This window comes from Mchenga conophoros, linkage group LG23 (assembly GCF_057382185.1).
Source record: "Mchenga conophoros isolate Kocher_MC1m ecotype Shallow Benthic linkage group LG23, M_conophoros_male_GT1.1, whole genome shotgun sequence".
Taxonomy (NCBI): domain Eukaryota; kingdom Metazoa; phylum Chordata; class Actinopteri; order Cichliformes; family Cichlidae; genus Mchenga; species Mchenga conophoros.
Window position 1 is genome coordinate 9,757,068 of NC_140547.1, and position 22,437 is coordinate 9,779,504.

Sequence of the window (22,437 nt, forward strand, 5' to 3'; positions counted from 1 at the left end):
GGTAGCCGTAATGCTCCAACAATCCATGCAGCTCCTTAGCTTACCAAAGTTGTACTAAAACATTTTTTGACAGATTTTTGAGTGCCGTGGACCACATAAAATCGGTTTGAGGTCAGTAAGAACAGCCAGAATTCATACATAAGGCATACCAAATTATAAGGTGCACTGTTGACCTTTGAGAAAATTAAAGGATTTTAAGTGCTCCTTATAGGTACTTGTATAGGTACTTGTATTCAGTGCATCCCCATTGTCCCTAAAGTGGAATAAAACATGAGGCTAAGATTAAAATAGTTTTGCACATACAAAAGTATATTCTGAACGGTTTAATTTTCATTAATAAAAGCGTTTCATAAATCTCAATCCCTGACATTTATGTGATGAAAAACAAGAAAAGTAAGATGCAGGATCTATAGCATTTAACATTGTTGATGTGAGTAAAAACCACACAGGTTTTTTGCACCTGACCTCAGACAGATCTGTTTAATCTGGGACGCTGCTCGCCCCTAATCTGCTTTTTCACCGGGACCCTCGTTTGTAAGGTGGCACACTTTTGTCCCTGTGAAGTTTGCTGTCACTGCTGCTGATCCGTACAGAGACAAAGCGTGTGGGAAAAGCCCTTATTTCTCCTCATTAGCATTCAGTCTCAATCACAAGCTCCGCCCACACAGGCGCTGGTGACATCTGGTGCGTTGCGTGCTGATGTCACTGACCCAAGATGCCTTTTAATCACGTGTGTTTTTATTCAAATTTTCTGCCAGTGCGCACACACAGGCCTGTTTCAGTCTAGATATTTGTGGTTAATTGATGCATTTTAACACAATGAAAGATTCTAAACAGGAAATGTCATCAGCAGCAAATTCATAACAGGGCGTTCATAACACTTTATCAGCCTCTAATATTCTTACATTTAAGGAGAAGCGGCAAAGGAATAGGAGTGTGCGTGTTATTATCTCGCAGCTACAATTCATAAACTATACATATCTTGCTAATTAGTACAGATTAATAAAATACTAGACTTTCACTCACCAAAATTTGGAGCACAGATTTCTTTGGACAGCTTTGATTGGTCAAGAAATTCAAAAAGTCACCATCCACTTGCTGATACACAGCCCTTCTCCCAATAATGAATACATTTAAGCCATAATGATATTTAAAAATATACTAGCAATTTTGCCATAAAAGCAGAAACCGGGTATAGAACCAAAAACTGGTTTCTGTAAACATATTGACTTCATAGCTGAATTGGGACATTTTAATGTGGGGATTGAATCATTTGTAAAGTCATTTTTAGCCTGAAGCGATAGTTTGAGGAACTGCAGTTTCTCATATTTATACTTTGTGGATTTTTGGCTAATTTGCTGGACAAGCGCACTGAAAAAAAACCTTCAAGTTGTAATCGTGCTGCTAATCCTGCAGTGAAACCACAAGGGATTGTCTTTGCACTTAACTATGCACAGATTAAAGAAACCAGATCAATTGCATCGATTATGGAGCTTTAGAGAGGTTTCCTGTCTCCATCTGTGTATTTAGTGTTAGCTGTATCCCATCAGCTCTTGGAAGGGAAGCAAAGACGTTGAACTATTCCTCTAATGTTAAAGGGCCTCATTCCTCAGCGTGCTGCATGACTTCAAACCATTCAGACTGTGTGAATAAGTTTAATCCTTAATAACCTGGACAGGCATCAGCGCTGAGGTTCTGATCTGTTAGCGCTGAGCGAGCTGCTTTTGAAGACCTTCGGCGCATTACTCGATATCTCACAGTCCTCTTCTTCGTGATTAGTGGGTCTGTGGAGCAGCAGTGAAGCTTTGGAGCCTCAGACTTGTTCGTGGGATAAACTCGCAGCTCCCAGTGATGTCCCTTTGCCTTAGCTACAGAGTTGATGTGATTACCATCTTAGAAATCACTGTCAGACTGTGGAGACCAAATTACCAAGCTCGATCCCTCTCTCTCTCCCTCCCTGTCTCTCTCGTTGTGTCTTCCTCTCTTCAAGCGCTCCTGCTGAACCAGGTTCACCCTGCTGTGATATCATGGCCAGTGGAGCCCAACTAATCACAGTCACTTCTCTGGATCATTCCCACACTCTGCAAGCCATTCCGTCAGTGGGATTGTCTCCTCTGCTTAGTCAGAAAAGGGTGTGGGGGGGGGAGCTTATAAGTTTTTTTCCCTCCATGCAGTTCATCTTTTCCTCTTGTGCTTTGCTCTCACTACTGCCCTATGTCAAAGGGAACTTATTGTGCACACAACCACATTAAACTATACAAGTGGCTTGTGTACGAGATTTTGGTGGCTCTAAAAGCATTGTTGGCTTTCCCCTGCGCTCGCATTCCTGCAGCTCTCTTGAACAGCCTCCTGACCACACAAGAAGGCTAAAGCAGAGGAGCCGAGGAGAAGTCGGCGGTGTTTGCCAGTTATCAAATATTTACTGTTTGCACAGTTATTCTTGTGCTTGCGTGTTGGCAGCGTGTGAAGATCTGAGACATCAGGAAGCAGATTAATGAAACCCTGACAATATTTTGGCTCTCGGAAGTTGGGGAATTAGAGTTTAATACACAGTCGCTGATTAGAGAAGCCAGGAGAAATCATTTAGAGGCTTGACGAATAAAGGAGCCACAGAAACAAACCGATGAGTCCCTTTATAAGATAGAAGCTTGTTCAATGGGTGGGGCTGGAGTCCACATGTGTATACCCTACACACACACACATACAGGATTATATATGCACATATGTATTTCCCTCTTTTCTATATATAAAAGAAACTCTGATAGGCCCTTAAATCAGGCTTTCCCCTTTATCTTCATCACTGTAGCCACTTTTTACACCAAAGACTGATCGAAGAGACAAATCAGGTACATCAGCTATTGACGGTTTTCCATTGCTAAGCATCACCAACAACTCAGACTCTCATGCTCTTATAGTGGTGGGTCAGATATATTCAAAGCTCAGACTTTAGACCAGATGGGATATTACAAATATAGTCATCTCAGGCACACAGCTTTATCTACAAGCAGAGATCTTCCGTGGTCCACCCAACTGCTTCAGGAGAAAGTTGCTTTAAATGGAGACGAGCGTCTGCCCCAAGGCCCATAGAGAGTCATAGAGGTATTTGAGGATAGGTCTCCATTAAGGAGCAAAACAAGGATTACTGGGTTTGAGGTGTGGCTGATCATGTTCATGTTTTTGTGTTTTTGTTTACTTGCATGAAACATGAACCAACAGTATTTATAGCCTGAGCTAATTTGCAGTGTTAGCCCCAAGATTGGCTCTTAAAATACATCAAGCTGAGCAATACATATGGAAGAGTTCAAAACTCTGAACATAACCAAACATAGAGAAACAGTTTAAGGCATAAACTGTAAACTGTAAGACAAGGAGCAGATTATGCAGGACTGAGGTTCCATTCAACTCTATTCTTTTAGTCGCTCGTGAGGTTTAAGCACCAAAAACTACTTGATTATGTTTAGGAAAAGATTGTGGTTTGAGTTTAAATACGCACCTTCACAATAATAATGCTGTGCATTGAAAAATGGCGTTTACATTGTGTGCTTAAATGTAGCATTGAGGACTTACAAGCGTCTGTATGTGATGATTTTTAGACTGAAATCTCTCCAATGATAGCCTAATCCGGTCATTAAGTCTGACGTCACTAGATTTGTTCAGTAGACTGCTACTGGAAAAAACACAGGATGTCAGGGCTTTAGAAGTCCTCAAAGGCCTTTTACCTCCATCCTGAGGGTACTAGCTCATATTCACCAGAGACAATGACAATGATACATCACTGAGGATCTCTTCCCCGTTCCCCACCGTTTGTTCAATAAAGCAGAATCTTAAAATAGTGCAATTATTATCATCCTTCTCTGGGCATGCGTTATCACAGTTTTGCATTGATTTGGAGGATTGTTCAAGATGTTTCTCTCGCGGCGTATTGTCTATTCGATACGCTTTGAATTGGAGGGTGTGCAGCACGTTGCAGAGAAACTAGGACAAAACTGTAATGTGATACATCTAGATGAGTTTAAACACTGGATTTTATGGTGGGTAAACACTCAGCAGGACCCGAGCAGACGTTTGCAATCACATCAAGCTAAAAGGTCAGTCAAAATTACATCTGTCCTTTAAAAAGCTTTCATTATGAAATTTCGGTGGGTGTAATTGTGCCCAGATTGTCCTAGCTGCTACTTTAGAGAACCTACCTATAGTTTAGTCTATAAGGTTGCTCTCCCTCAGACAAGTTGCAGGAGATTTCATGAGGCAGGAGAAGGAAGGAAAATCCGGTCAGGGTTCACGTGTAAACTGGACCGGCTGGGGGTGGGGGGGTATGAAATACCCAGCGTTGTGTTGCCAGGCAGGCTGAGCTAAAGCCGCCTGCTCGTATTTATACTGGCCCAATATTTGTGCTGGCTGAGGGATAATCATCCTGCGACTACAGACGCTGTCTTTGCAGAATGGTTTCCTTCAGAATGAGACGAAGCGACAGAGAAATGAGAAGAATGTGCTGATTCACTGTGTCTTTATATCAGATTTGGTCTGTTTATAGTGAACATGTGCAGAAAGATGTACACAAGCAGGTCAGCTGAGGGGTGAAAGTGCTTGTGCAATGTGCCACTATATGGGGGTGTTTACTTAATGAATTATGTCCGTAATTGGGAAAGGGCAATGAAAGTGGAAGACAATTGAATCATCTTGCTTGGTTGGCTTCAGTATTGAGGTCGGCCCCATTTTTGAGCCCCCCCTCCTCTCCCCCACCCTACACACCCCACGAGAGGGACCGGGAGGACTGAACACACACAGAAACAATACAGAGCAACACCATTGGCTAGCAGACCACGCACCCCTGGCCAATAGCAACACATGGACATTATACTGTATTTAGTTCCCCAGAGAGCATGATTTTCTATTCAGAGTGTTTTATTTGAACTTGTTTAAAGCCGGAGTCATGCAGCCGCTGAGCTTACAGCCTAAAATGTGCACGTGTGGAGCAGCAACGTGATTCGTTATTTTAACAAGACCGCATTAGTTATATTTACAACCATCATAACCATGATACAACACAGTTTTTAGTCTCTTTTCAGGAAAATGGGACTTTAAGTGGAGGCAGTGGTACTCTAAGACTGTTAATCTGCAATAGGTTGATCAATCAGCTGATAATGAACTGTCAGCTTGTTAGTGATAACCCGCTGACACTTCAAAGTCAGATCAAAAGAAGTGTTGGTTGCTCTACTGATGTTTAAACTTCACTCGACATCCAGGTTGATGTCATGTGAGTTTTACTCCAGCATTTGGTTACATAACATGAGCATGTCAGGCACTGCCGAGCCCGCGGTGACTTCATAGTCTCTTGGCAGAGCGTGTCTACTTCTGAGGTATTTTCTGAGGAAGTTGCATGTTTTTTTGAAACATGAGAGCTGCTGAGGAATGACCACTTCAAGCTTGCAGAGAAAATAGCCCGTAATTGACGAACACATCCCTAATCCCTTCTTTTTAGTAACCTCATAGTGTTGAAGAATTCATATAATCCTTGACAGCCTGGAAACTGAACGAGGTGCAGTGGCTTAGAGACAGAGGAAGGTTTATCACAGCCTGGGGGTAAGTTTCATGAACGTGACTTGTCCATGTGATGCTCAGAAGTCCACATGAAAGTGGTCAAAACAAGGTAGCGCTGCATTGAACTTTCACTTGGAGGAGGAGTACAACCAAACGTTGGAATCAAGTTACAGTAACCTCTTTTTAGAATTCTGCAGGAAGTCCTCACTCTCACTAAAGGCTAACCGGACAGCAATATTAAGCTTATCGTCCATTTCCATTTCGTTGCGTTGCCCATTGTGTTGCAATCTGACCGAGTCCTTCAGCTCCATTATCTGCTGGCAGTGGTAGCTCCTGTTCTTCTCTGGAGATGAGCTGCAAGCTGAAGGTCTGCTCTAACCAGAACCTGGAGCCAACCGTGAGCCGGTTTCTTTGCTGCTATAGGGAATTCACAGAGACTGCAGCACCTTCTTTGCAACCGATTTCACCCAGCAGTAGGCAGGATCACAACCAATACACTGGATAGCTCTCAAGCAATGTGCACACACTGTCAGCTGAGAAACCTCAGTAATTCACTGGATTGAAAAGGTGACCATATGCTTAAAAGCATATGCAAAGGCCTGGGTTCAAGTCTGCCTTGGGATATTTACTGGAAGCCTTCCTGTTCAAAATAAAGGCTTCAAAAGATGGAAGCTTCTGTTTGCAAGATGAGAGTCTCACTGAAGATGCAGCTGATTTTTTGCTCTGTTATTTACTCTCGTAAGGAATATATTGTGTTATTTAATTACTTTTTAAAGAAATGCGGATGTGCGTCCTTTTGCACGCACTCGCTCTTTCCCCCTGCTGCCACAAACAGAATCGAATTCTGTGGCAAACCCTGCTCTGATCAGGGGACCGTGCCTCCATGCATCACGTCTCATTGAAGTCATGAGCTGAACTTCCTGCACACTTTTTGTTTACATATTTTTCACTTCGTGCTAAGTTAAAACTCATAAGCAAAAAATGAAACAGTCCGGGTGTAAGCTGCGATCTTTATCATAACTACATCAGAATAAAGCTGCAGGAGAAAGGTGAAACCGTATGTGATGATACAATTTTTTACTCAGACACACAAACACACGTGTTGTATTAGCCGGGGAGCTTTAATAGAACCTGGTTCTCGGGGGTGATTGTAGCTGGGGAGGTAGAGAAGGTCATTTGCTAATTGGAAAGTTGGTTGGGTCTCTGGCTGATTTAGCCCCTATCTTAAAGTGTACTCAGGCAAGATGCTTTCTGATGCATTTGCATTGTATGCAGGGCCTTAGGTCCAGTAAAAAAGCCCTACATAAGATCCAATCCAATTTCCAGAATTGATGAATTGATTGAAAAGAAGCAAAATTCCAGTTGCAATTATGGTAAAGAATAAAAACCCTTGTTGTTTGGGTTAATGCTCTGATGGTTATAGCTTATTTATGTATAAAATATCATTTTGGCATCTTTATTTAGTGAGACCAAAGGTCTGATTTAGATTGTTTTTAATGGTGCAGGAACCTTGTTTATGAATTTAGGGTCGTGTTCATTTCAAAGACTTTGTTCTTTGTCTTGTCAGCACAATTCAAACCGTCAGTCTTTGCTTTCTAAACAAAACATGAAGCAGCTTGTACTTTAGCGAGGGCAATATTAGAGGAAGCAAGTACTTTGGATTTTTCCAGACCTTAAACAACTATTTTCCTATGTGGTTATCCTCAGGCCTTAAACAGTAGTAATGTGTTTCTTCTGTGTTGGACGTGGAAACATTTTATATGTAATGATGTTAGCTCGGATGAGGGGAAAAGTGCAGTTTTAATGCTGCTAAGCTGCAGAATTTATGAGTTTTTATGATCTAATATGGATTACGATCCTGCATGAAAATGGCACGTTGAGGCTTTCATCACTGCAACAATAAAATGATGCAGAAAAGTGTTGACGTGTGAGTTTGCATTAAAGGATGTTAGAGCAACAGGACAAAGTGTTTGTTCTGGGCCACAGCGCGATCCCACTGTTTTCTCCATTCAAGTAACCACCGGAATAGTCTGTGATCAAAGAAATCAATGGGGAGGGGTCAGATCTTTGTTTGCCTGCCCGGATGTGTACTAGTGTGTACAAAGCAGAACCATCTGGGTTTGCATCACTTCAGTCTGAACCACAGCCCACTTGTCGAATAAACTTGGCTCATCCCCACCTCGGAGAGACCATTTGCTGCCTTGCGGCCCGCGTCATTGTTTACAAAACTGCCTGTCTCTTACGGCTCAACATCTTGAACAATGTTGAAACTGAAAATATCTTAATATTGTGACATGGCCATGTAGTGCAGAGATCTGCGGTTGGGCCGCTGCTGTGTGGTGCAAGCTCTGCCCAGCCGAGGGATTCATTATAACGGAGCGTGTGTTTTACGAGAATTCAGCTGTTTGTCAACAGAATGCCATGTGGCTGAGAGATGTAAATGTGCTGTGGTTTACGTGGTAGTTTACACATTTGGGCTAACGTGTGAAATTCCGCAACACAGTTAGCCGCAAAAAGTTAGAGCGCTCCAACAGACTTTCTCTGAGCTCAAAGATAAGACTTAAGAAGTTGGAGAAAGTAATGAAATTCCTTTCTCCCTGCTGATCCTTCTACTACTTTGCCTTTTCTTGATGCCTTCTTTTCCCTTTTATTGGCCCCCTATGCCTAGTTTTTCCCTAATGCCTGTATTACGGAAAAGCACAGGCAGTACTCCTGGGAGAGTCCCTCAAGTCCCGGCTCATGTGAAAACGTACCGTGATATAATATATGATTTAATGTTAAAAAAAAATGCCAGGATCATGGACGGAGAGGGAGCAGCTTATCGGGAGATAAAAGAAATATGAAACATAAACAGGAGCTGTTCGACCAACCTTTGATGTGTGCATCCACAAATCCGTTCCTGCCCACTCCCTTTTCTGTGCATGAAGGATCGTGCATGGACTGTCGTGCAGAGAGGAACCACTTTAAGCCCCTTTCTCACTCAGATCGGCTTCCACCGCTCACTACATACACCTTCCATGCACACGTGAAGAGACACATGTTTTCTCTTTTCTTTATTGGGCCTTTTGACATGAAGCCACCCAATTAAACTGGATCTTTTCTTTTAGAAAACGGCCTCTTCGCGGTGATTTGTTCGCGTACATAAGAGGCAGACTTGTCTTTTTCCTCCCACTTTACTTCATCCCTGTCACTTGTTCTCTTGCAGATCATCTGTTCTAATCTGCAGCTGTTCCCTGTGTTGAATAATTCATTAAAAAACCTAATTTTCTCAGTTCTTCTTTTGTGTAACTGGTCCTATACTGGCTTTGAAGCTGCACTGGGCGATATGTGTTTTTTAACCTCTCAATATTTACCAGGTTACTGGCAAACAGTCCAGGCTTAGATCAGGTAACAGTCACCTATTTATATACAATGGTTGGTGAGTGGTTACTGGCAGGCTTGACATTTGAATGCAAAGAGGCATTCAGCACTGGATTGTTAACGTCCTTATGATTGCTTTGGCCACTACCAGCTCGCCACGGTCACCTGTCTGCAAACACTACTCCCCAAAGCTACTCACCAATTGATAGTGAAAGTGTGAAAAGTGCAATGCAGTCCTGGCCATGCCATCATGTGACCGTCATAAAAAAGATTGGATTTGATGGAGCTCGTCTCAGAATTGTAAACAAAAGGCTCAGAAACATGAAACTCCAGCTGAACTGCAATACTACACCTATGGGAATAACCACCTCAGGAAACTCTATATATGCTCTCTATAAAATACAATGCAGCTGCTCAGTGCTCTGGAAGGGCTTGAATCTCAGGCTGCCGACTGACTTCTGATATTTAGGCAGGCGGGGCAGCCAGGGGCCGTGTTAAACGGATACCCAGTTGCTTGTGGGAGGATTCAGTTTCTCTTTATGACAGTCCAGACTGACAGCATCACTGTTAGACGCCGAGGGCGTTAATGAAGCCAAAGCCGCTGCCTCAGCAGTTTAATAAAAGCGCCTACAGCTGAAAATGTAACTGCAGTTGAGTGTTGGGTGCTCGGTGACACCAGCTTCCCTTCTGATGCGATTTGTAAATTTGATGGCAGTCAACAGTGTTGTATTTATGGCTCTGCACCCTCCACGGATACATACGAGACGTATTTAGCACCATAAACCCAGCATCAGCCATTAATCACCAGGACCCAAGTTATTTATAAGCCAGTTTCATTTTCTTTCCTGATTATATCCAGCTTTAATAGTTGATGGCTCGCTTCTTAGAAAGAAGGATCAAATGACTAAATTCACCTGAATATACTTTTTACTGGAATCAGTTTACGTTTTTATTGTACATGTGTGAATAATTAGAGACTCTCAGAGCTTTGCTGTTATCAGAAAAGATTAAAAACCTATGGAAGCCCGTTTCGGCCACACACAAAAAAAGTATCCATAACTCAAAATTTCTAGCTATCTTTCTCAAAATTTCAAGTTAGCGCTGTCAATCAGTAATCTACGTGAATGATGTCATTTTCTTGTTACCTGGAAGGATATGGCGCAGAGGAATGCGGACTCAAAACTGGATCACAACAAATTGGCGCTTTCGAGAGTATACTTTGCTGATAGTAACGCCATGTGATTCACCTAATAACACACAATTTCATCATTTGTGAAGCCACACTGAAAATACTCAGCAATTTGTGCATTCATGACTGGCTGTAATATTGGTAGCTTAGCTGTAACATTTCCAGCTGAGGGCTTCAGCTTCCGGGTAACAAGGAAATGATGTAATTCACGCAGATTACTGATTGGCAGCGCTAACTCGAAATTTCGAGTTAGTTTTCTAAAAGTTTAGGTTAATAAGTCAAAATTTTGAGAGAATAACTCGAAATTTCGAGTTATGGATACTTTTTTTTGTGGCGGAAACGGGCTGCCATAAAAACCAAGCAGTCACCTCTTAAAGTGCCAAAAGTTGCAGTTCCTCTTTTAGCCACTTGAGGCTTGTCTCAAGAAGTAAGTAAATCTCCATAGACTCCCACATTAAAATAAAAAAACAACAACAAAAAGACAACAACACTAAAATCCACTGAACAAAAAATGAACCTACAAGCTTCTAAGGTGGCTATATCCGACTAACATATAGACTCTATCTATAATGCCTTATAATAACCCGAATGCACAATTTACTCTTACTTAACTGAGGCCTACATATTAATATTTGGCCTTTTTTTTTAAAAAAAAAGAAAAAAAAGAAAAGTGTATAATTGCTGTGATGTTCACGTATTATTGATGTTTTTTATGACAATGCTCATGGCTGACTCTGATAGTATGGAGGCTCAAACATCAGCTGAGGCTGAGATCCCCATTTGTAAGCTGCCTATAATCACGATGGCTCTCTACATCGCCACCTCGGTGTCCTAAATTACAGCTGTCCTGCATGTAAAGTGTGTTTGTCTGTGTTCCTGTGTCATATCTGTGCGTCATCAGTAGTGCTGGTATGCTGAAATGCTGACAGTCAAATCCTCACACATATCTGCCTCTCTGACAGACACACCTAAACTGCTATACGCTGCACGAGCTGTTTGTTCAGCTGGAGTGGGCGCTCCTCCCCGTCTTTCAGTCAGAAAACTCTCGGGGTCTGGAGCATCGATAGCAGCGGCATAGAGCAAGAAGTTGTCGTGTTTTTCAGCCCCGATTTGCTCTCCAAGGGTTGTGAACTCCAAAGCGATGTAGAGCAGATTTAAGGGCTTGTATGTTTTTATTGCTTGGCTGCAGCTCCCACAGGTGCTTTAGGGGAAAGAGTCCAACTTGCTTGTTATGATATTGCTCAACTCTTCCTGAAATGAGCTCGTTTTTCTTTTTTGTTTTGCTTGTGTGTTTTGATCAAGCAGAGAACCTGCGTAAAATTACAGGAAATACGCTGAAGTGTTTCCACTGGGAGGCCTGAGAGACTCCACAATCAGCGATAACAGCTTGGCCTCGCTCAGGGTCATTTATTATCTTTGCTGAATACTCTCTGCTTCGCAGCTCACTTTTAGTTTGGATTTCTGTCTCGTTGCTGGAAACTGTTACTGTACACTTCAGCATCAGTGCAGACTTTGCAGTTTTGAGTGTGACATTATAGAAGCAGGTTGGTTTGATCTCGACCTTTGGTCGCACTTGTCCTGTGGTCTGCTTCTTTTACTGGAATCAGTTTCACTGTCGTCTGTTGAGAAAAGTCATCTGGCGGGATTTCAACACCATTTAACAAATTTACTGGATGAAGTTCATTTTTTCTCTTTTTCACCTCTGCTGTGTGCTGGTGGTCTCATACATGCAGCCACTCAAACCAAACTGGAAGCCAGAAACTTGAGCTGGGGAATAAAAACAGCCTCCAGACGACATACTATGTTCAGAAACTATATAAATAAACATTTGTCAGATTGGTTTATTTTCTATCTACCAGGGAAATGCGGGAATTTTACCTTAAGCAATCTAATTTTATACATAAAGTGATTTAAGAGTGAAAACAAATTACTAAAGCTACTTTTATGGCTGACATGGCTAACATAAAAACATTATTTGGCAAAAGCACCAACAGAATGGCTGAAAAAGTAAAGAATCAAGGTGTTGCAATGGCTCGGTTAAAGTCCAGACCTCAACCTGAATGAAATGCTGTATCAGGACTTTAAGAGAGTTGCGCATAAACAAATTCCCCAACAAACCTCAGCAATGTCGTAAAGAAGAGTGGGACAGAATTCCCCCACAGTGATGTGAGATGGTGAAAAAGTCATGCTGCTACTACCTATTGAATCACAGGTTGTACTTTAGCTTCCACAGGACTGTACAGATGAAAGATGCTAGGCTAATTTATCCACAGCAGAAAATCAGTGTAAAGCAGTTTTCTGGGGATTTCACCATGTGGCACCGTGATTGATGTGTGCATACAAGCGCTCTGTATTTAATTTCCTCTCGACTTTGTCAGGTGAGCAGCTTGCAAGTTGTATAAAGCACCTTTTGAATTATATCTGCCGATTTCATAATGTTTGGTTTGGTAAGCTGCCTGTTTTCTTATGTCATTGAAGTAAGCGCACACACAGATATGTAGCTATCGCCTTTTAGATCAGTCTTTTTGTTTTTCTCTGTCTTAAAAGAACAGAACAAGTTGCAACACCTCCATTATTTTTGATAAATCTCTGGAGATCTGAGTGGCTTAAAAAACCTAACTGCTTGATGCAAACATTTTGCACCCACATGGCCAACATGAAACTAAGAAGTATGTATGGGGATGTTAAGTTGGAACCAGTTTGACGTACTTTTCCAGCCTGCTGGACACACCCATGCTGTATACTCCTGTTTCTGCTGGAGATGTATCCATGTGTCTGAGGGGGAAAACAAACGCAGTAGCTGGTATTCTCGAGAACTCTGACTTGCGTAAAACTGTCACCACACGCCCAACAGAGTGTGTCACGGGTGCCATGTGTTCAGTTGCACCCACTAATTTTACATCATGTCATAACAACGGGACCCATCATTACCAAAATGCTGCTGATTGCAGGTCAGTAGAAGTTAGGGCGTAAGAGCTACAAGAGACATATGTCCTTAGAAAAGACTTAACAGCATGCAGGAATTATAAGAGAAAAGACAAAAAGCCCGGACCAAATAAAAGCAACTCTACAGGGCATGGCTGCTCTTTATCTCCTCCTTTTTAGCCCCAAATAATATTTGCTCTTTCAGCTTGATGGCGCATGTCCCACGAAGCATAATAACCAGCGACCGCCAGGATTTCAAGGCTTCCTGGCATCTGTTCCTACGGCCTGCCATTCACGAGGCACTTACATGAACGAGCCCCCCGGGGGCAGCAGGATATTCAAGAGTCAGGCCTACTTTCTTTTCTAGCCTTTACCCGGGACCACTTCTTTATTTTTCTCAGGAAAGTCCCTCAGGACAGAGCAGCATTCAGAGCCAGGCTGCCGACGCGTGAGCCGTAGCCCGGCAGGTCTGGCATCTGTAAAGTTCTGCAAAAGAGAAAGCCTCCGGGGAGCACGCACGTAGAGATTAGAGGGAGGTGAAGATGTTTGGTTCCTGTTCGGGATGATAAGATTTTCTCAGGAGAAGCAAAGCAGGATTGTTCCCGATGTAATGAAAAACAACCCTGCTACTACAGTAGTGCACCTCTAGAGATTCATCTGAGCTGAATAAATAGTTTCAATTATAACAAGATGTGTTCTTCTAATATCCTGCTGCAATCAACTATTAATGTGTTTTCTTTCTTTCTTTTTCATGTGCCCCCCGACTTTCTGCCTTTATTCTCCCGTTGACGAATAGGTAAGTACCCCTAACACTTGACATACATCTGGAACCCATCTGAGCCTGTAAATTCCAAACAAATAATTTATTCTTGTATGTTTGATAGTTAATATTTCCCACTGCTGCGCATACACACATCTGCAGAGGACTCAGGGTTCACTGCAGGGCTGTACTTTCCTTTCCACAGCTGAGGTACGATGAGCTGCGAGAGACCGCACCCGTGTCCGTGCACATGTGCCCATTTCCATGGAGACGCAAAGCTTAAAATAATACACACAATGGCATCCTTTCTGAAACCTTCTGGCACGAGTTAGTATGAGGTGTCAGTGTGGCGCTGACAGCCCAGCTGTGATTTCCACTCCAGCTCATTGATGCTTTCCGTACCGCTGTGTTAATGAGTAAACACGCACGCTCTGTTTCAGTGGAAATCTTATGCACACACACTCCTACAGCTGGGCACTGCTTTACAGAATCATCAGTGTACGTTTGAATATTTGTGTTGGCCGACAATAGAGAGATACATGTGGTATAATCCCAGTGTGTCCTGGGAGAGTCAGGGTGCGGCTCCGAGTGGGCGACACGCTGGTCTGGAGAAAATGTTTCTCGGTGAAGTGAATGTGATTGGATTGGATTTGTGACGGTTAAAGACACTTTATAAGGAGCAGACAAAGCATTCAAATAAATGTATTGAACAGCTGAAGCAGGGAGCATTTCAACTTATCTCTCTACTCGTTAAAGTTAAGTAAAGATGTATTTAATTAAAGGTTTTGGTTGACTGTATCTCTAATATTGTTAGCGTCTGCACTGAGCCATTACTGGGCATTTAGCTATGTTGTAACCCCAAACTCCTCTGAATCTCTAGGAATAATAATCACAGCATCAATTTAAGGACTCACAAATGTCAGAAGATTCCCAGAGGGAGATCACTGAAACGGAATTGGAATTGGGAAAGGCGTTTGGGAATATACAAAAAGGTGCAAAAAAAACAATGTTTGTTTGAAATATAACATGTAGCAGCACAAATAACTGAAACAATTATCTAAATGAACAAAGGAAAGAAATGAGGAAAGGGTACCCACCACATCCATCCACATTCACCCACTCTTGAGCGACTTGCTCTTAGAAGGACTTTGTGCCCAAGCTTTCCTACTAAATTAAAAGCAATACACAGTTTATGATGAATGCAGACTGTACAGTGGTGGTGTGGTTAGATCTGTCGCAAGAAGGTCCTGAGTTTGGCCGTTGACACAACTCTGCAATCTTGGACTGCAGGTGTACAAGTTTAAAAAACGCCAAAGTGTGTGGCTATCTGCAGAGAAGACCAAAAATAAATAAAAAGTGCACTTGCACTGGCTGATTCATATCAGGAATTTAAACAATGGAGGCATGCACTCCTAACTGAAGACAATTAGGCCTTCAGAGAAAGGAAGAAAGACAGGAGGTGAAGACCCAGAGGAAAGGTACACTGAGGAAATATATTACTTAAATAAAACAGGAGGTGGAAACAAGAAAGAAAGCGGAATGAAACAAGGAGAGAAAGGCAAAGGGAGGCTAAAGACACAAGGAAAAAGTGAACATGAAAAACACGAGAACAGCATGACAATTAAATCAAAACATGGCCCAAAACTACACAAAACCCAGGACCATAGAGGAAAGTCTGTGTGTGGGAAACACTGTGTTGTATTAGCAGTGCTATTTCTCTCTAAATAGTTCCACCTCCTGGTGAAGCTTGTGGGTTTGGGGGCTTTCTGGGTGTGGTGCTGGAAGCCGCCAGGATTTGGTGCTCCATTGTTTTCCCTCTAAGGCCTGCTGGGTTTGCTCTGTGCATATCCATCCATCCTGCCAGCGACTGGTTTGTCTTGGACCAGCCGGGCCGCCGATGTATTCTCTCTCTGATTTGATTCCCAGCAGACAGAAATGTGTGAGGGTCAGCCCAGCTCAGCCTAATGCTGCTCCCTCTTGATGACTTTCCCTGAGACCCCCGCAGGTCACTCTCCTACAAAGCTGAACCCAGTCTGACCATAGCTGTCTGTTAAACCGAGGTTTCCACTGCGATCGTCCAGCGCCAAATCTGCCCTCGTCATCCCTTTTCCAAACCACACCTTGCTCCATGTCTGCGTTCAGGGTTCCCTATTTTCCCGTCGAACACTCTGTCTGTTCTACTTATTGTGCTCCATGTGAGCGGCGAGTGATTCCAGTAAACTGGTGAAACCACAGTCTGAGGCTCACACAGCTCAGTGTTTACACAGGAAACTGTGGTGAAAACCTTCTGCGATTAAGCTATTCAGACACTTACATAACAGTCTGCATATTCCTGTGTACCTTTAGTGCCAGGTTACAAAGCGACTCTCCAACTGTGTGAGGTTGTTGCCCTCACTGATACCGAACGCACACATTACACACGCATGTAAGTTTGTAATCGCTCGAGTGTTTCCGTAACCTCTGCAGCTCCGCCTGTGACCTGAAACTGTAGTGCCATGTAGGCTCCTACCCTCTGACCCCTCAGCTTGTCATACACTGAGCTGATAAATGAGCAGCTGTGCAACACACTGGATGCGCTTCTGTCGCCAGGAGCTGGTTTTTGTTTAAAATTTAAACACTAAGCAGTGTGCAGCCTTTCAGTCAAAGCAGAACGCAGATATAGGCCAGTGCGACCGTGAAACAGTTATACGAGACACATAAGGTCAGGCAGGCGGCAGCGTGCAGACAGGACTCTGCAAGTTTTCTGTTTTATGACAAGAGAAAGAGTTATTTACTCTTAACACACATGCTATTATGACTGACACGGCACTGTGTTTGCCTTTGCACGGCAGGCCATCAATCCCTCAAGAAATGAAAATTGATAAAAAGTCCTAAAAAAAAGCAAAACAAAATGTTTCAATTTACTGTTTTTTCCTCATTTACTAGCAGGAACCACATCTCCAAATGTGATTAAACAGCTTTTATTGATCGTGAAACAGCAAGTTAGGCCTGATGATGGTCTCATTGGGGACTGACTGTGGATTCTGGGGCTGGCAGACCTGGTTGGTACCTATAAGACAGGACGATGCAAAGATTGTGGGCATGCTAGTTCCTCTCATACTCTATCCACTGCTGAGGGACGGAGTTGGAGGGTTGGGTACTTCAACAAGTTTACTTAATATTAGTGCTGTCAGCGTCAATCTCATTGAAAGGACGTTAACGCCATAACTGCATTAATGCGGCAAATCTCCGTTAGCGAGTTACTGCGGATCGCCCTGTGCGCGGGGCAGCACGGCGTCAGCGCATTAGCGCGGTTACCTCGTTTTTTTTCTGTTCTCAAAGTGATCTCCCTGTTGGAGCTCTGTCTGGGGGGAGTTCTTTTTTCTCCTTGTCTTTCCTGATGTTGTGTATTTTCCATTGTTCGGTTCCGGGTCGCTGCTCGTGTGGTCGACCGGCCAGTGCTACCTAGCCTGACCTGTCTCCCCAATGAGATGTTTGTGTATTGTATGTATGGTCGGCAAGGTCAGTCTCTCAATTTCCCCTCGAGGATGAATAAAGTCTTCTGAATCTGAATTTCTGGTGGAGTGTCAATCTTGTGATAGACTTGGCGTAGTGGTCTGGTCCAAGCCATTTGTAAGGTGTGAGCTGCCTCCTTCCTAAGCGGGCCCTGCCAGGACACATTTTGTAACGCACGTTTAAATATTCAAAGGAACGGTTCAATTAAACACATCCTCCCATGTCTAATGTTGCTTTGTCATGCATGTGGAGTTGTATTGAAATTACATAATGTGCGCAGCATAAATGCAGCCTGTTGACAGGTTAATCTCTCGTTCCCGTCTTGTTTTTCTTGGCTTTGTGCATGTGGAAAGGTAAATTCGCTCCTTCCTCGCTCGTCCTGTCCAACCACAGAGGAAAAAACACTTTTGTTTCACCTTTTTGAATGCAACCGTTTTCCCGTAAGCCTTCTGGTTCATGTTGACAGAGTTGATTGTGCCGAGGCTGCTCAGGTTACTTCTTCTGCTTGTTCTGACTTCAGGGGCTTTCATTATCTTCTTCCTTGTGGTTAACACTACCTTTACTTCCAGTAAAGATGGGAATGAGTTTTTCTTTTTGTTCTTTAAATCTCTTCCAAAAAAGTTCGCCTTTCTCTGGGTGCTCCTGAGACGGAACAAAAGCAGGAGGTCAAAGGGCGAATGTTTTAATTTGTGAGACTAATAGGCCAGGTGGACCTGGAGGCTACGGAAACCCAGAGAGCCTTTTCAGCTGGGACCAGCCCAGGAACGCCCTTTCCTCCTCTGCTGAGTCTGAGTGTGTGAGTACTTCAAAGGTGCAGGGAAAGCAGGAACCCGTGCCAAGCTCAGCGGGAGGGCCATTACAGCCCAATAGGAGTCAGCTGTGACCTCAAAGACCGTTAAATGATGTGATATGAGAGGGCGTGCTGCAGCCTCCCGAAGGCCTCTGTAGCAAATCAGGAGGGCAGAGCTGTAAAATGAGCTCCTTGCTGATTTAAAGGTTGAAGGAATTTTAAGTGTACTTAAAAATATAGGCTGTTACTTTTCTCTTACATGTGTTTTTCACATTTTCCCCTATGTTGTGCATTAAGGAACTGCTCGATTACTTTTTTTTATAGTTTATATTTGTAACTTTTCAGTGTTTTTTTGCTTTTCTATTAAGTTTAAAAATGTAGAAATGGGTAGTTTTTATCACTAAGCATCTGAAAACTGAATATCTATAGTCAGCAACGAGGCTGTGAACAAGTGGCCAATAAATTGGTGATTTACTTGAGTGTTTGCTGATGTGAGCTGACCCCACAGTCTGTATGCAGACATAATAATGAGGTGTCTAGAGGTCAAGAGGTAAAAGGCTGCTGAATGCATCGGCTCTGACCTCTCCCGACCCCGCTGAGTGCGCATGTAGAGGAGAGAAAAATGAATCGCCCATCTCTGCTGGCTGGGAGTTGCTCTCATTCAGTTTTTGTTATACTGAGGCTTTTCTTTTCATCGCTTAGAAGCTGTGAGTCAAAGAGCGTACGCCTGTATTCAAGGGGGTCAGGTTGTATGGCGAGGGCAGGGTAATGAAATATTCACAACACAGAGTGAGAGTCGATTCGAAGTGAAGCTAATATGAATGAGTTGGTTTGGGCTTTTTACAAGATTTTAATGAGAGAACATCTGCGGACGGTAAATTCCAGATGATTTCATCATTGTTTTTGCTCCTGATAAGTGTAAATCAGGATTTAATTACAGTGAGCTGAGAAGTGCAGTGGAAACTCCCACTCATGCTGTTTGAGCTGTTCAGCATGACTAAGGGTTGATTGCACCGCATCGCTGCAAGAGCTGGATTCTCCCTGGATGTTGTCATTCTTTAGTAGCACTTTGATAGATGTACTTATTTTGCTCTTTGGTGGATCAGTAGAATAAGAGGGAGGTTTAAAACTGCAGGTTTAGCTTTCAGAATTGCATTTATCCGAAATCTTTTCTTAATACACTTTTAAATCTCTGCTTAGAATCTTATATAAGTAGATTTGCAAACATTTTCTTCTAGTTAAGTCTTCTAAAGCTTTCTTTTGTTAATTAAAAAAAATACAGTATCTATATATACTGTGTCAGAGTGAGAAAATAAGAAGTTAAAAGAAAGAAATTGATGCTTGCACCAAGCGTAGCCCATCTTTATTATATATATATCACTGTCACTGTTTACAAACTGAGCATCGTGTAGTATTCAATAAGATTTGAAACTAACAGTTGATCACATAAATTAATCACGAAAGTGTTTAATGAGGTGATAAATCAAGTGAACCAAAGGGTCATTTTTCCATAGACTTTCATGTAATTTGAAGCTTTTGTTGTACTCACCCCCTGCTGGCCACTAAGTAGAATGCAATGGCTTTATTTTTCAAACCCAGAGGCTACGTCAAGGATCTCGAACTCCAGTATGATTGAACAATGCATGATTTAGCCTACATCCATTGAACAGTAGGATTGACAGGAGGTCAACTCACACCCGGTGGGCTGTTGGGTTTGTTATACACTGGCAAAAACACCATAAAGAGAGCAAAGCATTACTGTAAAACCAAAGTAATGAGCTAAAAGTTGCGACAAGTTACTACAACTCCCCAAAAGCAACTGCCTTCGCATTTCATTTAGCCATTTGATCTGCTGTTGATATGAAAGCCCAGGTCACCCTTTCTATTTATTCATTTGTTTGGATTCAGCGTCGCATAAATGTGCAGTGACGCTCTCGCAAAACTGCCTGCTCATTACCGTGCTGTAAAACACGCCGCACACTCTCGTGAACATTACACAAGCTGGAAAAGTTTACAAAGGAAATGTTTCTGAGGACGTCAGACGTTCAACACATCCTCCTCCTTTCCCCACCAGAAACGTCTCCCTCGAAAGAGAGGGAGATCTTTTTGTTGGCGTCACGCCTACCCTGCGACGTACAGCGCTGTGGAGGGTTCAAAATGGAAAGTATTTCAAAGTCACCGCAGCCTGCCGACAGACTTTGTAGTGGTAATTTAAAGCAGCTGAGGAAACAATCGCGCACCGCTCCTCTTCTACAACTCTGAGCCTTCGTCAATCTTCGGGAGGATTTCGGCTCAGCAGCAACAGAGTTTCAGATATTATTCCAAATAATTCTTAACCAGCATGATTTAAAAACTGCGTGTGTGCGTTTAGGGTATGGATAAACTTCAGAAACTTTATAGCTTTGCTGAGGATTGTATCGCAGGAGGGAAGCTTTGGGGTTGTGGTTTTGAAATTTCTTTCCTGTTGATGAATATATTTTTGGGCTTTCCAAGCTTGTATGGTCGTCTGTGTGTTTATGCACTTCGCTCTTGCATTTTCCTTGTTATTTGCCTTCAGTAGAACATTAGGTTTATCATGAGGTCATGTGTTTTAACGTTTTACAATGGAAAACTGTGATATCTGATGGGATTCCCCCTCCCTTTCTTCATTTTCACCCTTCGCTGTACCTCCTGGCACACAAGCAGACAGACAGTTTGGCGCTCCAGGCGCTGGTCCAAAATCTAAAGCAGCGTCTCCTGAAAGTACACGTGTGATTTCATTTCACCACCAGACGGGTTTTCGTGTGTGGGCTTGCAGCGCTGCCAACCCCTGCGTGCTGACCTCAAGTCAAGAAACACAAGCAGACTTTAGTGCGTTTTAATTCATCAGGAATAATTTCACACTCCTGCCGTGCTTTTCCCGCCGTGGTGATGTCATTAAAGAACAGATTAGGTAGATTGAAATGTCACTTTTATGGGACTATAAATAGAATCGTGATCCTGATGGGCGTATTCCTCGTTTCTCAGCCGGATAATTAGCTGACTCATATTGAGGGACAGTAAAGCACTTTAGGAAGTTAACCAGCAGTTTGATTACTGCTCAGCAGCTGTTTGCTGTGGTACCTGCAGGCACCTGAGAGCAGCATCGGGCTGCAAAAAAGGCTCATTACCCCCCCTGTGGACCTCCTGGTTCCCAGCATCGCATTCCAAGCAGAGCCCACATCAAAGCTCCAGGTGAGCTGAGGGAGTGCCTGTTTGAATAGGTGTGGTAGGAAGAGAGACAGATGGGAACACCTTCAGTTACTTGTACTAGAATTAGTCTCAACTATGACCAGTCTGTGCAAGTCCAGTGTCAGAGTGGAAACGATCCCAAGGGCCACTTAAATGTTACACGCTAAATACACCAATTAAGTTGGACAGTTACCACATTACCCTTGCTTTAAAAGCAAGTGACACCTTCTACAGCAGTGACAACAAAGACTGTGAAACAGGTGGATAAGCAGGGGCATGAAAGCACAAAGGGCTCTTTTCTTATGGATATATTTGGTGTGATGACTTCTAGTTGAAAGGATGCTGGTTCAATCCCAGGGATTGAACCTAAATGCTCCCAAGGCAATTTAGAGTATGTGTACAAAGTGCTGTGTGTGGTTTAAATGAGGCTTGTATTGAAAAGTGCTCAGTTAAGCTGCAAAGTAAGTGCAACTTCATTTACAAGGTTCCCTTGGCTAATTTTTGCTATGTATAATATAACCACATACCCATTTCTTTTCTGGAGAGTTATGACTGATTAAACATGATAGATTTCCTCAAAGTGCTTTTATGTCTTTGGAGTTTAATATTAAAGTGGACCTATAATGCTTTTTAAAGTTTTCTGTCATATATAAACTGTCCCAGTGTTGGATGCTCATATTAAACTCAGCCAAACCTCCAGATAATGAGGTCGTGGTATGTATTCCCTGTGAGCCTCATTATTTAGACCTTTGGTAAAGAGAAAGTAAGTAAAAGCATAATAGCTTTCTCTTTTAAAAAAAAGTGCTTCAGAGATGCAATCATGGTGCAGTTATGGGAAATGTAGGATCCAGGGTCTGTGGGGAGTCACCAGTACCGTGGGGCTGTTATACTGTGCAGGGCATTTGGCAAGGCTTGGGTCACATTTACAGTGAGAACATAGCCCTGGTGTGGGGGTATAGCTCAGAGGTAGAGCATTTGACTGCAGATCAAGAGGTCTCTGGTTCAAGTCCAGATGCTCTCTCGCTTGCAAATATGTGAAGCTATTGGACCAATTAAACAGTATTGAGTGTTCACCTTTATCTTTTGTTGTTCAGCATAAAAAAGCCTCCATCATTAGAGCATGAGGCTTCACTGGGTGGCTTCGTTGTTACACTGACACAAATCATA

At 42.8% G+C, this 22,437-nt stretch overlaps 1 protein-coding gene and 1 non-coding gene across 5 annotated transcripts in view; both read left to right on the forward strand.

Annotated features, from left to right (window-relative positions):
- The window catches only part of nhsa (Nance-Horan syndrome a (congenital cataracts and dental anomalies)), a 66,986-nt gene that overhangs the window by 23,975 nt on the left and 20,574 nt on the right, over positions 1 to 22,437 (forward strand). The gene's annotated exons all lie outside the window — the stretch shown is intronic.
- trnac-gca (transfer RNA cysteine (anticodon GCA)) lies at positions 22,220 to 22,291 on the forward strand. The gene has a single exon. It is a non-coding gene; the product is annotated as a tRNA-Cys (tRNA).